Source organism: Ambystoma mexicanum, chromosome 1q (genome assembly GCF_040938575.1).
Source record: "Ambystoma mexicanum isolate Mex_15411 chromosome 1q, UKY_AmexF1_1, whole genome shotgun sequence".
NCBI lineage: Eukaryota > Metazoa > Chordata > Amphibia > Caudata > Ambystomatidae > Ambystoma > Ambystoma mexicanum.
The window spans coordinates 768628522-768645211 of record NC_090922.1 but is presented as its reverse complement, the minus strand read 5'-3'; the positions used below and the strand labels follow the sequence as shown (position 1 = coordinate 768645211).

General features: G+C 47.9%; 1 protein-coding gene across 4 annotated transcripts in view; it reads left to right on the top strand.

Moving 5' to 3' along the window:
• The window catches only part of GLRX2 (glutaredoxin 2), a 363657-nt gene that overhangs the window by 60089 nt on the left and 286878 nt on the right, over positions 1–16690 (top strand). For 2 of the 4 annotated variants that reach the window (XM_069641356.1, XM_069641353.1), the window contains exon 2: positions 555–738. The exons of the other annotated variants lie outside the window; for them this stretch is intronic. The gene's annotated coding sequence lies outside the window, so the exon portion shown is untranslated. The remainder of the gene's footprint in view (positions 1–554; positions 739–16690) is intronic. 4 annotated transcript variants of the gene reach the window in all.

The following is a 16690-nucleotide window of genomic DNA, read 5'->3' as shown; positions in this document are numbered from 1 at the left end:
AAAATAATTTCTGCCCCCCCAGGGGCGAGGGGGGGGAGGTGGGTGGGAGGCGACATCTGTGTCTTCTGGAGGATAGAGCCTGGCTCATATTAGCAAAGGCCTTCCTGCTATGGTGTAATATTGACTTTTTGTTCCCCCAGTAAACAATCACTTTGTTCATGGTTCCTGTCTCTGCATACCCTCCTATTTCCTGTACATGTTACTGTCTGCAAGCTGGGGCACTCTATGGTTGATATGTACGAAACGGGTGCTTGTCTTTTGAGGAGACACACACAAAATGACTGCAGCATTTTAGGTACAAGAGCTCTGCAGTTAAGAACGTATTGCCTCTCCGGAACACCCACCTCTAATTTTGCGAACAGATGCAGCTAGTTAAAGCCACAATGGGTGGAAGTATTGGAGGAAGTTAACCAAGCACCAGTCACTCATAAATCGGGACATCTCAGGCAGGAATACCCATAGCAAGCCCAATATACATTTATGGTTTTGGGTACAGACCTGGTTCACAAATACTTGGAGCATACTAAATTTACTTTTTTTATTTCTTCTTTTAGACAATAACTCAAATCATGGCACTCTTTTTTTGATTCCGACAATTCTCTGCATTTGAAAGATGGGGGATTTGAGCCTTTGCAATGCCTGGTGAAGTTAATTGTAAATTGCTGATAGAGGGTATCGAAAGTAGAAGAGAAATACGTGAAGAAAAGGATTTCAAGGCAGTCATGCTTTTGTAGTTGGGTAAGCAATGTGTTCATTTCTTTTATTTTTTGTGGTTCATCTATTTGTTTGGGGGAGGAGGGTACATCTGACGTCCCTATGCAGAGTCATTCCCTTTTTTCACATATATATGAATGCTGCACAATGCCCACCTCTATTACAGCATCTCTTTCCTCTAGAATAACTCTCTAAAGTATCTACTGATTTCTCTTATGTTATTGGCAAAGTGCTATGGGTTGAATGCCCTCGGGGACCGTAGTCCAGGATGTGTGCAGCTAGGACAGAGAATGGATTGGTATTGGCGAATCGCACTCTACCTTCTTAAAGTTAGGTATACAGTCTTTTCGAATGAAAGTAGAAAGATCTCTGGTTAATCATCTGTAGGTCAATTTATTCCCTAAAGTCATCTGACACATGTTTCGAGCTTAGCCATCTTCAAGGCCTTGAAATTGAACACTTGGTATGGTGACCAGGTTTGGAAGTTGCAAGGCATAAAATGAGCGGTATGGCATCGCAATTTGCGATACGATACTGCTGGTTTGCGTTTTAAATTTAATATCATGCCGCAGAGACTGCAATATGATTTGTGGCACCGAGCGCAGAGTTTAAAAGGCACAGATTACTGTGCCTGTTTTATTTTTTATTTTTTTTCGGCTTCCATCCAAGGTAAGGAGTCATGCTGGGGTGCTTAGGGGAGGGAGTAGGAGGGGGGAGTCCCTTGTCTGCGGGGCTGGGTGTTAGCAAGTGGCCACGAGAAATATTAATTCCAGCCACTTGCTAGTACCCAGCCCCATAGTAAAATGGCATGCTGGCAGATCGCCTTTCAAATATTCTTTCCTTCTCGTGATTTGCGAGAAGGAAGAAATATTTGAAATGCCCTCTACAAGCAGGCTACGTTATTACTGCAAGCCTGGGTGCTTAGAAAGTGGCTGGAAATAATATTTCTCCCGTCCGTTCGGGAGAAATATTATTTCTGCCACTTTCCAAGCCCCCATGCCTGCAGTAATAACATAGCCTGCTTGCAGAGGACATTTTTAATTTTCTTTCAGTCTTGTGATTAAAGCATTAATCACAGGACTGAAAAAAAATGCCCTCTGCAAGCAGGCTGTGTTATTACTGCAGGCCTGGATGCTTAGAAAGTGGCTGGAAGGGGGGCGTGGCTTGGAGCGCCATCGATGTGGTCGCTCCTCTGAGGCCGCCCGTGGGATGCCCGCCGCCGCCGTCAATTCCCGGCAGTTCTAAGCGGGTTACCGTGTCGCCAATGCCATCTAAGGCGACCGGAACCGACATGGCACAACCTGTCCAAACATAACCTTCGACCGAGGAGGCGTTCTACCAGAACTCAGCGGCCGAACCTCTCCCCCGTCTCCAGTTGAAGAAACCAAGATGGCTGCCAAGCCGGAACCCAGCATGGCTGCCAAGCCGGAACCCAGCGACGCACTCCGCACCTGGTGATAACGGGGCTTTAGAGCGCCAGGGAGTTGGAGGAGGGGAGTGGACTCCAGCACAGAGCCATCCGATTCATACCAAGGCTGCCTGGATTACACATGAGTGCATCCTCGGCTACTGGGGCCTGAGAGCTCGACGCACACTCCGAGGGACCGGGAGAGCGGGCCTTCCCCCTTCCCCGCTACGCAGAACAAGTCAGGACCTCCTCTCAGCGACAGCCGACATCATTACGGAACGGCACACGGGAGGTTCACAGAGGGATCTGAGACCTCATCAGCGAAGGACCACCGATAGAGACTTGAGGAGGGGCGGGGAAGCAGCGAGATAACCGCTTTTATCCAGAGAGGCCCTGAGCCCGTGGCCCTCATCGCAGCGACATACCCCCCCCCACGCAACAGTCGGCTATCCTGCACCGTTCCCGACTCACTGAGACCCCCCCCCCCACCAACGCTTCCTGGGGCGCCCCGGCCCACTCGCCCAGACCTGGACCAAAGAGGGGGTTGAGAGCGATACACACCCCGAGTGCAGCCTCCCACTGCCCTGGGCCCCGCTGCTACTCTTTCAATCAAGACCACCCAATACGAGCAGCATGCCTAGGCAAACAAAGGTGAGCAAGGGCACAGATATCTCTGCCATGTTTACTGCACCGGAGAAACCCAAGAAACAAGACCCTCCTAAACTGACCCCACAGAAGCCACAAGAGGACAGGGGCACCCTCGCTACCAAAGGAGACATGATAGCCTTCATGGAGGATATTAAATCGGAGTTCCGTGCCTGCCTCTCGGAACTCACCACTAAAGTTGAACAGACGGACCAAAGGGTTACAGAGATCGAACAGAGGTTCGGAGAAATTGAGGACCATTCTCAGGACCACACTACCACGCTGGGGGAAATGCAAAGATCCATCGATTCCCTGCATCACAAATGCGAGATCCTGGAGTTCAAACATGAAAACCTAGAAAATAGGGCACGTCGCAACAACCTCCGCATTCGAGGCGTCCCAACCTCTGTCCCCGACAACAAGTTAGCAGACTATGTGGGACGCTTCTTCGAGGCCCTACTCCCGGATCTGGACAAATCTCAGCTCCTGCTAGACTGGACCCACAGACTCTGCCCGCGCCGAGGGACAGATTCGGACCCCCCCCCCCAGATGTTATTACCAGGGTCCACTTCTTCACAACCAAAGAGGCGATATCGGCGATCAGTCGCCAAGGAGAAGAGATCACTTTTCAGAGCACTCCACTTCAAATATACCAGGACCCCTCACCACTTACTCTTCAGAAAAGAAGAGCACTCCGACCTCTGGCAATGTTCCTTCAGGAGCAACAGATCCGTTACAGGTGGCTGTTTCCGACGGCTTTCCAGTTTACATATAAAGGCACCCTACGCCGGATCAGCCACCTGGAAGACGCAGAGAGAATCTTACATCCAGCCTCGCCACGAGATCCTTCCACGCCAAACCCGGAGAGGACCGAGGACTCTGGACCGCCTCCCTCCCCAAAGCCCAAACACACATCATGGTCGTCAACCCAGCGGAACAACAGAAAGAGATGAACGAGGACGCTTCCACGGCCCCAGGTACCGTCAGCAACTTCACCTGGACGCAAGTGCCCTTACCTAAATTAAGACCCGCCACCTTGGCCTCGAACTGAGGAACCTTGAAGGCGGTGGCGGCGGGCCATACCCATGGTTCATACCCACTCCAAGGATACTTTCCAACCTTTTTGGCCCTGTTGGTAGAGGGTACGCCCGTACTTACAATGTCGGTCTACCCTCCAGTTAAAGTTGCGGCCCCCCGCTGGGGTTCCGCGTTGACATTTCAAGTGCAGGATGATATTAAGGGATTCCCCAACAGACATGGCAGCTGAATCACTGGCCCACGACCCCCCCTAACCCAAGGAAAGGAGAGTGAGACCCCAACGGACCCCCAAACGCTTCGGTCCTCTCCCTGAATGTTAATGGTCTGAACTCCCCTAATAAACGGAAGGCAATTCTACTGAAACTCCGGGACGAAGACGCAGCGATAGCCATGCTCCAAGAGACTCACTTGCTGCTGGTAGACGTGACCTGGCTTCGCTCCCGGTTATTCCCGCTCCAATTCTTTGCCTCTGGCACAAACAAAAAAGGAGGTACGGCGATCCTCTTCAGGAAAGACTTGAACACACAGATTCTGGAAACGAAAATCTGCCCAGAAGGCCGATTTACAGCAGTCAAATGCCTCCTAATGGGAGATCTATATACTCTCGTCTCGGTGTACGCCCCTAACACTGGACAATCCCACTTCTATGACTCCTTGGGCACATCTCTCGCTGGCTTTGTGGAGGGCCAAACAATAGTCGGTGGGGACTTCAATGGGGTTCCCGACCCCACCAAAGACAGGTCACACCCCCCGACTCCAAGCGACTTCACCCAAGCACTTAGCCTCCTCCGACTCTTCAGGTCCCTGGAGATAATAGACTCATGGCGGGTGTTCCACCCCGACGAAAAAGACTTTTCTTTTTACTCATTCGTCCATCGCACCTTTTCAAGGATCGGCCTGTTCCTGATCTCCCCGCAAACTTTCCCTTCAGTCAAAGAAGTCTCCATCGGCACAAGAGCGATATCCGACCACGCCCCAGTGCTCTTGGAACTCCGGGTTCAAAATCTCAACCGCAATAACCCACGTAAATGGACGTTGTACGACCCAATCCTTAACGATATGGCTACCAGAGACAAGATCGCAACAGAGATAAGAAATTTCTTTAACGAAAATCCAGCCTCGGACACCTCGTTAGCGAACAACTGGGACGCCATGAAGGCAGTAATCAGGGGCTCCCTAATTGCCCAAGGAACGGCCTACCACCGAGACAGACGTCAGACCCGGACGGGTCTAGAGGACGAACTAAGAGAGGCCGAGGCACTCCACAAGGAGAAAGGCTGGTCCCCCAAAACGCAACGGATCATTCGTACAGCAAGGAAAAAACTGGAAGCCCACTATGCGGAACAAACTGCCCAATTAATGGCGAAGGCCAAACAGTCATACTACGCGAAGGGTAACAAGTTCCTGGTGGCCAAGCTAGCCAAGCGGAGACGCGTCAACACGATCACTGGTCTGCGTGATCCCAACGGGGTCACACTATACTCAGAGCCCGAAAAGCGACGACTCTCAATAGATTATTTGACCCAAATCATGAAGGCAACCCCACGAAACTTATCACAACAGAAGGAATACCTACAGCAGGCAGCAGTGCCCCGTCTCTCCGACACAGCGACAGACGAATTGGAGGAGCTCATTACAGGGGAGGAAGTTGAGGAAGCCATCAAAGCACTTAAAACGCGGGCCCCCGGCCCAGACGGCTTTTCAACCAAGTTTTACAAACTATTCAGAGCACAACTGACCCCCCACCTGGTTACCCTATTCAATTCCTTCAGGGAAACGGGAGCAGTGACCCCATCGATGCAGGAATCAACCACCATCCTCCTGCCCAAACCTGGAAAAGATCCAAGAAGCTTAACGTCCTATAGACCGATCGCACTTTTAAACATCGATGCAAACATATACTCAAAAATTCTAGCAACCCGCTTAAATCGCATCTTGCCGAAGATCATTCACCCCGACCAGGCAGGTTTCATCCTACACCGGACAGCAGGCGACAACATCCGGAGAACCCTGAACCTGGTGGACCTTGCCTCCCGGAACTCCCAAAAACTAGTCTTAGTGGCACTCGACGCAGCTAAGGCATTTGATAGGGTCAACTTTCCAAACGATGGTTCTAGCCATCTATAATAGCCCTAAAACTAGCCTGAGAATCAACGGACACAGCTCGGCTCCAATCCCCCTATCATGCGGAACCCGGCAAGGCTGTCCACTGTCACCCTTGCTTTTCGCACTCACCATGGAGCCCTTTGCACAAAAGATCAGGCGAAACGACCGAATCAAGGGCATACAAAGTGGCCCCACGCATCACAAAATCGCCCTATACGCGGACAACATTCTGCTCACAATCTCGGAGGCCCACTCATCTCTAAAACACGTGATACGAGAAATCGCCAGCTACGGGGAGGTTTCAGGCCTCACCATAAACTTCGATAAATCATCCGCCCTGGGCATCGACCTCACCCCAGCAGAACGGGAACCACTGACTAAGATGTGCCCGATAACATGGGGAAAAAAGAGCCATCCCCTACCTAGGGGTCCACATCCCGGCTGACACAAGAGACACATACAAAGCCAATTTCCCCCGACTCTTTAAAGAATTGGAAGGCAACTTGAAACGCTGGGAGACCCAAGAAATCTCACTGCTCGGGCGCATCGCTGCATGCAAGATGAACCTCCTTCCGAGGTTCCTATACGCCTGTGCCTCCAGTAGCGATCCCCACACCAACTCTTCGAGGGATCCAGAGGAAAATGCTGAACTTTATTTGGAAAGGTAAGAAAGCGAGAATCCCTCTCAGAACTATGCTGGGGAGCTCCTAATTGGGAGGATTGGGGGTGCCAGACTTGCAGGCATACAGAGTGGCGGCTCAATTGGCACAGGTCCAGGCATGGCAAAATACAACAAACCGCCCTAGATGGGTAGAGTTGGAACAATCACAAGTGTCCCTACCCTTACGATTTCTACCACACATCCCACCCCCCTCAGGACACAATGGGGAGATCTCCTGCTATCAACCAAACGCACCCTTAGCTCCTGGGACTGGGCGCTAAAACGAAAGGGCGTGCCAAGAGGACTGAGCCCACGCTCCCCGGTCTTCCATAATCCAATGTTCGCACCTGGAACGAATCCTCACAATTTTCGTAACTGGATTAAGGGCGGGCTGGAGACCATAGACCAGCTGTATATGGGGGGGGGGAGACCTCTCACATTCGCCCAATGCAAGGAGAAATTCCAACTCCAGGAAAGGGACAGATTCACCTACTTTCAATTACGCCACTGGTGCTCACACCCCCAAACTCTGCAAGCAGCGACGCGCCCTCCTACTGCCCTAGAACTCACTCTGGGAGACCTTCCAACCCGCGGCAGAATATCCACCCTATACAGGCGCTTTCTAAGTGACTTCCTGACCACAAAGACCCGCTGCATGGCCCAATGGGAGGCGGACCTAGGTCATCCAATAGAGGATCAAACCTGGGTGGACATATGGACCAGAACACACACCTCATTCACCTGCATTACCAATAGGGAATGTGCATACAAGATCACGCTACGGTGGTACTATCCGCCCCTCCGACTTCACCATATGAACCCCCAGGTGGATCATTCTTGTTGGAGAGGATGCGGCCACCCAGGCTCCTTCTTCCACATGTGGTGGGCTTGCCCAGAGATCCAACAATTCTGGAAATCATGTCTGGGGTCCATCACACGAATTACCGGAACAACGATTCCCCTGGAACCAGAACCAGTCTTGCTGGGAGCTCCAATCCCCGAGATCTACCCGCGCTCCGGGACCAGATCGAAACTACTATCTCACTGCCTACTGGCAGGGAAAACGGTGGTGGCCAGAGCTTGGAAAACCCCGGAAGGCCCTCACATAGCCCAATGGTGGACTAAACCTTGGGACATTCTGGTAGCGGAGAAGATGACGGCAGCACAAGCGGGAACTCCATCGTTTCCAGAACGTTTGGGCCCAAGTGCTGGAATACGACCAGCGCTTCCCCGCCCTGACATATAAACCTACCCGGGCCCGCTGGATCCTGAAAAATCAAGAGATCCCTGAGGAAGATACATAGATGCTGAGGCGCAAACTGGACAGCCTAGGAGGGAAGATTCCGCCTACAATGCCTAAGGGACAGAGGGACCAAAGGGAGGAGGGAGGGAGGAAACTTAGGCGGGATAAAGGACTGGGGATTAACATGCCTAAATAATCACTGCTTATAATGTTTGTAATTGTCATCCTGCCTTGATTTAAAACAAACAAAGTTAAAAAAAAAGAAAGTGGCTGGAAATAATATTTCTCCCACCCGAACGGACGGTGGAAATATTATTTCTGCCAATTTCCAAGCACCCAGGCCTGTAGCATACTTGCCAATATTTTGTGGCCAAAAAGATGTAGGCTTTTTCAAGTTTCAAAACTAATGCTTTGCATAACAATTACATCACGGGAAAATACAAAATATACATTGTTGGCACCACTGGAGCATTCTAAGATCCACAACCCACCCAACAGCAGAAAATGGAAAGATGTTCAAATGTTAAAAATTTATAATTCTGAACGTAAGTTAACACCAATTACCTACCTTCTTTTTTTTATTTTTATTTTTATTTGCATTTAATCAATAAAATATTTGACACAGAAGGTAATCGCACAGAGCTGGTAGGCAACGTTTGTCACTGCTCTGTAGCAGCAGCCCGGCCAATACATATTTATTCCTGCAGTGGCAGATAAATAACTGAACAACATGAAGACTGATATCCTACTCAGTCTGATATGCAGATGATGTGCGATGGTGGCACGCTCTGCCAATTACCTTCACTGGTGGTTCACCTAAAGTGCAGGGCAAAGTCATGTAGCTGTCAGGTCACTGGATTGGTCTGATCCCATCATTCTGTACAGAGCGTTGAACTGAAAAATGTTTACAGAGCTTTTTTTATCATATCTATTTATGTAGTCCATTCATGCAGTGAACCTTTACATTTTACATTCATTGCACGAATGTATTACATCAGAGGTACATAGAAATGCTGTATTCTTGCTAATTGTATGTCTTTGGGTAAAACTAACTTCTGGTGACATTTAAAATAGGAGTACACAATTGCTAATCAAATAGGTTTATTTGCTAATCAAAAATATTTTAATTAGCAAATTCTGCTAATTTTTGAAAACTAATTTATGTCTTGAAGTTGATTGTAAAAATATCTTGAAACAATTTCTGGAGGGTACTTGATAAAGGGTTGAGTCCCGAGAGACCGGTCAGTGGCTGGCGCGTTGTGCTAAAGTCTTTAGTGGTGCTTGGACATCCTGGATTGGTTCCCCAGATCGAAATTCCTAAACTATCTTTTTTTTTTAACCTTAGATGCAATCCTGAAAGTTTAGTCCACAGGTTGGGGAACTAATCTAGGATGTGAGCACGATTCGCAAATACCAATCCGTTTTCTGTCCTATTCATTCAAAGGTCTTTATACGTAGACCATGTGGAATTGGTGACGCAGCTCGCCGCTATTTATAAATTCTAGTGGTCACAGCGCACTCTCAAGGGTATGTACCCATACACACTTTTATGTGTGCAGCTACACTGAGTTGTGGGTAGCTGCATGGGGAGGGAGGGAAAGCGCCATGGAGAGCAAGAATTAGCAAAACTCCAAGGGGGGGGGAGGGTGGCGGATAGGATCGCGCTTAAGGGGAGTCACCCCAGTGTACAGCTCAGGCAAAATGTTTGTTGTATTGGTAGTCACATTATGAAGTTTCAACTTGCCTTTTTCATACCCACAGCCAAGAAACCGTATTAAGAGACAGGAAACATTTGATCAAATAATGAAAAGCTATAATTGTGGCTTTAAAAAGAAAGGTAGAGGAGAAAAAGCAGCCACTGGTGGAATCTGGAAAAAAGATGCAGTGAAAAAAACAAGAGCATTATATTGTAAAAGCTGATGGGTGAAAACTGACTCTTCCAAAATGTATTAATGGCTGTTCACAAAAGTTGGAAAACCTAAGTCTTTTGGCAGGGATGGCTAGTGTTCTTCATTCCTCCTACATTCCTCCTACATTCCTTCCTCGGAACCTGCCTCTTACTTCACCTGGACAATTGATAGACACAGCATTAAATCTGCAAATGTCTGTGTAATGTTGCAGTTCCCAGAGATGTAGCTGTGCAACAACTGCAAAATATTGGACTATAAAGTAACCTCTCAATTATCTGCTACAAATGTTTTGTCGGACAGATCTAATTTGACAAGCTCAACTTTATCACCACATCTTCTTAACAGTGTGTTCTTGTGACAGTATGACGGTCATGCCGGTTTGGACAATGAAGTGACACCTACATATTACCAGACAACTCAACTGCACAATTTTTCAGATTACCGTTTAAAAAAACCGATGTAATTGTAAAATCCCCACAACTGAGTTTGGTTGCTACGTCAGCCCCTGCTACTAATCTACAATGTAATTGTAGCGCACATGCTGCTCTGTGAAACTGAAGATGCAAATGCTCTTGTGTGTAGAACTAATCTAGTTGATCTGGTGAATTTGTAGGTTAGTGCCAACCTGTAAATGGTACATGTTTTTGTGCTATTGGATTTCTGTTGGGGTGTGGGGGGGGGGGGTCAGCTAATGTTTTTTTGGGTGTGGTGAATGGTCAAACTAATTGCTAGCTGCGCATAGTGATATTGGGTGAAGTGATCGACAATGTTGTCATGCAGGTACACCTTTAACGGATTCTATCTAGGTCACTGAAAGTGTTTATTTTAGTGCAGTGATTTGTAATTGTGGGAGTTTATTGGGTGTGATGCCATGTTAGTTAGAGGTGAGATATGAAATGAGAGTTGTTTAGAGGTCGGTACGTGACATTGTGGGGTGGATTTGTAGTTTTGTACACTAAATCAGCAAACCTTAGTTAATGACATTTGAGTACTCTAGCAAAGAAGGCAAGTAACGGCTGCAAATTCCATGTTTTCCAGTACACTATCCATAAGTCTAACCCTATAGTAATACCACCCATCTTACACACAAGGAATCAAAACCTGTTTCCTAAATCGTTTGAAAGTAACATCCTCCTGAAATTGTCTGCAATAATCGTGCACAATTTCAAACCCATCCTAAAGTTGTCACATGGTCATCCTGGAGTAATCCCCCCGCTCCCCCCAGCACCCCCCAACCTATCCTGAAGTTGTCATGAAGTCATCCTGGAGTAATACAAGGTCATCACTGGAAGTAATCGGAACTCCTCTTGGAGTAGTTTCTGTGGTAACTCTAGTCATCTCATTTGAATATTTCGGTCTATACACATGCTTCAGGATGGTTTCGGATGATCTCCCTGAACTAGCCATGGATGACTCTAGGATGGAGCCACCTGATGACTCAAGAATGATTCCAGGAAGATCTTCCTTTTTGACTTGGGAGGCCACCGTGCCACCCAGCACCCAGCGCACTGCAGCCCCCAGCTCTGGGAGCACCCAGGCCGGGGTTCTACCAAAGGCCGTGATCACACAGCAGATCCATTTCCAATGGACGGCGTTGCCCAGCAGGGGCACCGTCCGGATGACGGGGCCACGTGGCAGGCCTCAGGCATACTGCATGGCACCATCATGGTGCTCCACACACGACACGGGTCAGATCTTGGTTTGACTGACGAGCCGGAAGCGGCTCGTTCCTTTTATTTACTTGGTCACATGGTTGCCCCATGTGACCATGACACCAAACCTGGGAGGTACCATGTCCTCCAGAATGGGTGACATGCAACACTCCTGTCTTTTTTTTTTTTCTTTCCTCCGTGACCCGACTTCAATAAAAGGCAATATTCTTGACTGGGTCATGGCTAGAAACCGAACTGTCCAGATAACTTACATGTCCCTGTGTATCTGGTCAGGCCACTACATAATTGACTTTCTCATTCAGTTTCCTGGCCTTCAGCCAAAAGTCAAGAATCCACCTAGAAAGGTTTCTAGACGCACCTACAGTAAAATACATGCCATTGACCTTCAGGAATCTATGGACAATGTCATGGTCTCTACACAGAACACTGATTCCCCTGAAGCTCTTGTTAATATTTTTATCTCCACTCTCAACTGCTTGATAAACAGACTCGCACTTATAAGCACAAAAACCGTTGGGTCATTTTGGTCACCATAAATGGTTTTCGACAGACCTTAACCTACTGAAAAAAAGAAAAGGAAAGCTGAGTCCACTTGGCCCAGGCAACAGTCTGAAATAAACAAATGGAAAGACCTGGACAAAATCTATAAATCCTCAATCGTTGATGCAAAAAAAGACTTTCAATCGTCGGATTTCCAAGGCCAACAACAATTGCAAAAAGCTGTTTGAAATTCTTAAGTCCTTGGAATAGCCAGAAGCTTTACATACTGACTTTCCTCTCACTAACCACTTTACAAAGGCCCAAATGGCTTTTGAAACAAAGATTGCAACAGCTTGGGAGAGGATTAAAAGCAATCTAAGGAGGCCCCCCCGTCGCATCTCCTGTTCCTCAGCACGTGATGGAAGAGTATTCCAGTTTCTCTTTCTCTGCTATTGCAAACTCCGAGATGCTTAAAACATTAGCCAACATACAGCCTTCCTCGTGCCCAGGTAACATTATTCCTCCCAAACTCGTGCTTGCGAATAAGGATTTGTGCTCCATTCTTTGTTCGTTTTGTCAATTCCTCCTCTTCTTGGAAATTGGTGCCTACTTCCATAAAGGCGGTTACTGTCACTCCCCTTATGAAGAAGCCTGGCCTAGATGGTACGGATCCTAACAATTTAAGACGAATCACGAATTGTAATTTCTTACTAAAAACATTGGACAAGATTGCGACTACTCAATTTCAAGCTTTTATTGAAAATCTGGGGCTCTTACACCCCAGACAGTCAGGTTTCAGACCACGTCATAGTACTGAAACAGCCCTCATTGACTTGCAGTCTCACATGCTTGATATTACTGACGGGGGCAAAGCCGGCCCACTGTCCTCATGGACCTGTTGGCTGCTTTTGACTTTCTGGATCACGATCGACTTATTACCTCCCTTACAAATGTCGGCAGAAATTGTTGTGAAGACTCCCTCAACTGTTTCCAGTCTTTCCTATCTCAATGAGTTTCAAGAGTGTGCTGGGGCGATGCTTTGTCGCATTTTTTCTATATTACTTGTGGTTTTCCACAAGGAGTCTGCCTATCGCCACTTCTTTTTAATCTTTGTCAGACCCCTCTGTCGTCCTGGAAAAGGAGAGCTTTTTTAACTAACTATACTGACGACACCCACTTCTGGAATAACCTGGATCCTACGAGCAAGGCTCTACTCTTCATAGAAAGACATATGTTCAAATTGAGTCATGGAAGAACCATCATTGGATGTGCCTCAATGGCAATAAGTCTGAGCTACTGATATGTGCTCTCTCCCACACTAGAGATATGCTGCACCCTGACTATCAATCCTTTGTGATTCACGATTGTACCATCCAAGTCGTTGAAAAAGTAAAGAATTCTTAGGTTCCTACCTGAATTCCTTTCTCTGTGCAGACACCTGGGTTAGCCACACCTCTAGATCTTGGTCAGATCATCTTTGGCTACTTAGGAACATTTGTCAGTTTCTTTCTGAAACCAATTGTGCCACCATTGCACGTGCCACCATCCTCTCTGATTTGGATTACTGCAACAAACTGCTACTGGGCACCAGCAAGAAAAACATGGCTTGACTACAAATCTCCCAGAACGACCCTGTGCAAATTGTTAGACAAATCTACGAGAGATCACATCTCCAGTAGTCTGAAATCTCTCCACTGGCTACCTGTTTGTGCACATATAAAATTCAAATCAGCACTGCTTGTCCACAGATGTCTCTACGGACATGCCCCAGTATATTTTAAGAACTTGGTGATCCCTCACCTTCCAGCAAGAGCCCTTTGCTCCTCCAACCAGGCACTGGTAACTTAGCCCCTCTACAAATGCGTAAATGGTCTAGGGAAGGCTTTCCCAGTAACCTCAGCCCGACTCTTGCATTCCTTCAAATCTGGGTACGTTTCGGTGGCAGTTGAAAACCTTCCTTTTTGACTAACCTGTTTTCTTATGCGTGGGTATTTTCTTTCTGACTTGACTTTCTGTTTGTCCTACAGTTTAAGTGTCCCCCTGCCTGTGCATGGTGGCCAACCAAGCTACGGTACAGTGTCTGAAGAGTGGCACTGTGGAATTAACTGAACATCACTGTCAAAGGGAAGCAGTGACCAATTGCTGATGGAAGCTGTCAAGAAGGGGGTATCAGTTGCGTGACCTGTGATGGGTGGTCTTTGTGGTCCGAAAACTGCACCTAGACCGAGTGCCCTGCATGGGAAAGCCAAAGAAAGCATACTCCAAGAAGTATTGTTTTGCAACAACCTTGTGTGTGAACTTAAACTCAAGAAACGGAACTGCCTAAGCGAACAGTTGAAAAGTATTGATATCAAAGGAGCTGGGAAGTGGCTCAAGGAACTGTAATTTTTGAAGCTGGAAGATTTGAAAACTCTGGGAAGGGAACCCCAATCTTTTGTGATCTGCCTGGTAGCTGGAGAAGCTGGTCACAAAACCAAGAGCTGAAAGAAGCTCTAAACTTTCTTTCAAATTTTTGAACACTATTAATTTTGATGCTGACGTCACACATTGTATACAGTTAGTTGTGAGTGCAGGTGTAGGTTTTGGACACAGACAGGCATTTGATTTGGACTTCCTGACAGACTATCATTTTCATTAGGTAGGGAAATCCCACCTTGGCACAGGGAAAGTTAGGTCTTAATCATTCTGATTAATAAGTTAAATAAAACTTTTGAAACAGAGTTTGAATCTGTTGTCTGTGTCTACTTCATGATGCCTTCATGTCAAGTACCTGATATCAATGAACCCAAGCTTGTGGTTAGGATGCTTCGCTTCTGGATCATCTTCTGTCCTCCAGAATACCACACTGATGCTAGTATGACATAGGGTCTCACCCCTGAGCCCCCTCACTGGGATGTAAAGACAGGACAGGCACACAGTCCAACTCCGCACGCCATGTGGCCGCTGTTCCTGGATTAACGTGACATAAGGAAGCGCAAGCGCTGATCGGGACAGATGAACATAATGATGTTATGGTAGCAGGAAACCTCCAGTGATCCGTCACAAGAGTAAACCATACTCCCTCTAAGTTTTGTAAAGATGGTATGTTTTCAGTGTACCCGGACATGAGGAAGGAGAACTGTGGAAGGTTCAGGCAGGTATCCAGCCAGCAGTAGGCAGCACAAGTTAGTAGCAGAGACTGGACAATGAGGAGGTCAGCCAGAGGTAAGGAGCAGAAGAACCCAGCCAGAGGAAGGGGGCACAAGACAAGAGGAACAGCAGGCAGGATAACTGGCAGAAAAGAGTAGAAAGCAAAGCTAGGCAAGGCTAACCGAGACTAGTCCAGGATAAGACTTCCAAGAATTGTAATCTATGGACCGCATTGAGACACGTTCGTAATGCAGTGATCCAGGTTTGCATAACCTGCTGCTCCTGTGACGGTCATTGTAGCAGGCGTCGTTGCCTAGAAATGTTCTGAAGCTGTGCGCTACGCATGATTGCTCGGAGGCAGTGTTCGGGCCTCAGCGCATGCGTAGACTGTATGAACATGGCGGCGCCCATATACTGTGTTTCTCCCTGTCTCTTGTGCACGGCAGGGACTTTTATAGCTGCCAGTCTGCCTGCAGCCCGTTGGCCAGTCCTTGAATGCAGCCTCCAACAGGGATACAACCTCCAGGTGAGTGGCTGCTATGGTGACGAGCTCAGGGCGTAACAATGAGAACTTGGCATCTTCTACAGCACTAAGAACAACTACTTTCCTAATTAGTTAATAACTTGTAGTCATCCTACCGTTCTCCTAGAAAGTACAGAGATGAGGAAGAATAGGAATTGCCTAAGTTAAGATCCCTTTCCCTGTACTGTGACGAGGAAGAACCCCACTAACTCACAAGGGAGTCCTAAGATTAGAACTGTGATGAGGGAGACATGTACAGGCATGAGGATTACCTGTAGGAACCAGGTTTAGTGGCCTATTGTCTTCCCAAGTCCTGTTGGCCAGAGCCAGTATAATAGAGAAGACAGACTCGGGGAAGTATGCGAGAAGCCCTCTCTGGAGGAGCGAGAAGCAGGAATGCTAAGCTGAAGCAGCTGTGGACCAGTGGCTCTGCCAGAGAGCAGGGGAATCTTTGCACACCGGTAAAGTGCTGAGGACTCGGGGGAGCCCAGGAGAGCCCCCTTTTCAAAGGACCGGACAGGAAGCCTAAACTTCCCTGGGGGAACCACATGCTGCAGAGTTGATTCAGCACACTGGAGAAGGGGACTGCTGAAGTCCAAAACCAAAGCAGTAAGACTCCAGACCAATCAGACTGCCGGGAAAGACCCCAAAGGTACAGGGGTGACCGGGCTGGTTGGTAAGGGCAAAACCGAGCAGTGGGAATACCCTGACCCAGGGGAAGAAGGGCAAACTTGGGGAAGCAAAGTAACCTTCTCGAGCCCCCAAGAAAGAAACCAAGGAAGACTGGTCTGGGACCTGCCCCGAATGAAGATTACCATCGTCGGTCATCTTCATAGTTGCAGTACTTGGCAGGCTTGTCTGCCACACTATCACGAGGGAACCTTACAGGTTTGTGACCAGTACCCCAGAGACTTGAAAACAAGGTGAAAGAAGGTTAGAGAAGAGACCAGGGGAAGCGAAGCATCCTCCCTGGTGTTGTGAGAACTGCATGAGAACAGTCAAGAGAAGGACCGCACTCTCGGGAAGATAGCTCAGGAGAAATGCGCTTGCCTTGGATGCAAGACAACACGAAACACAGGATCGATCCCCAGGCCTTTGCTTAGAAACGTCTGGGTATTAAGTGCGTTATAAATAACCAATTACAATTACTCTCTTGACAT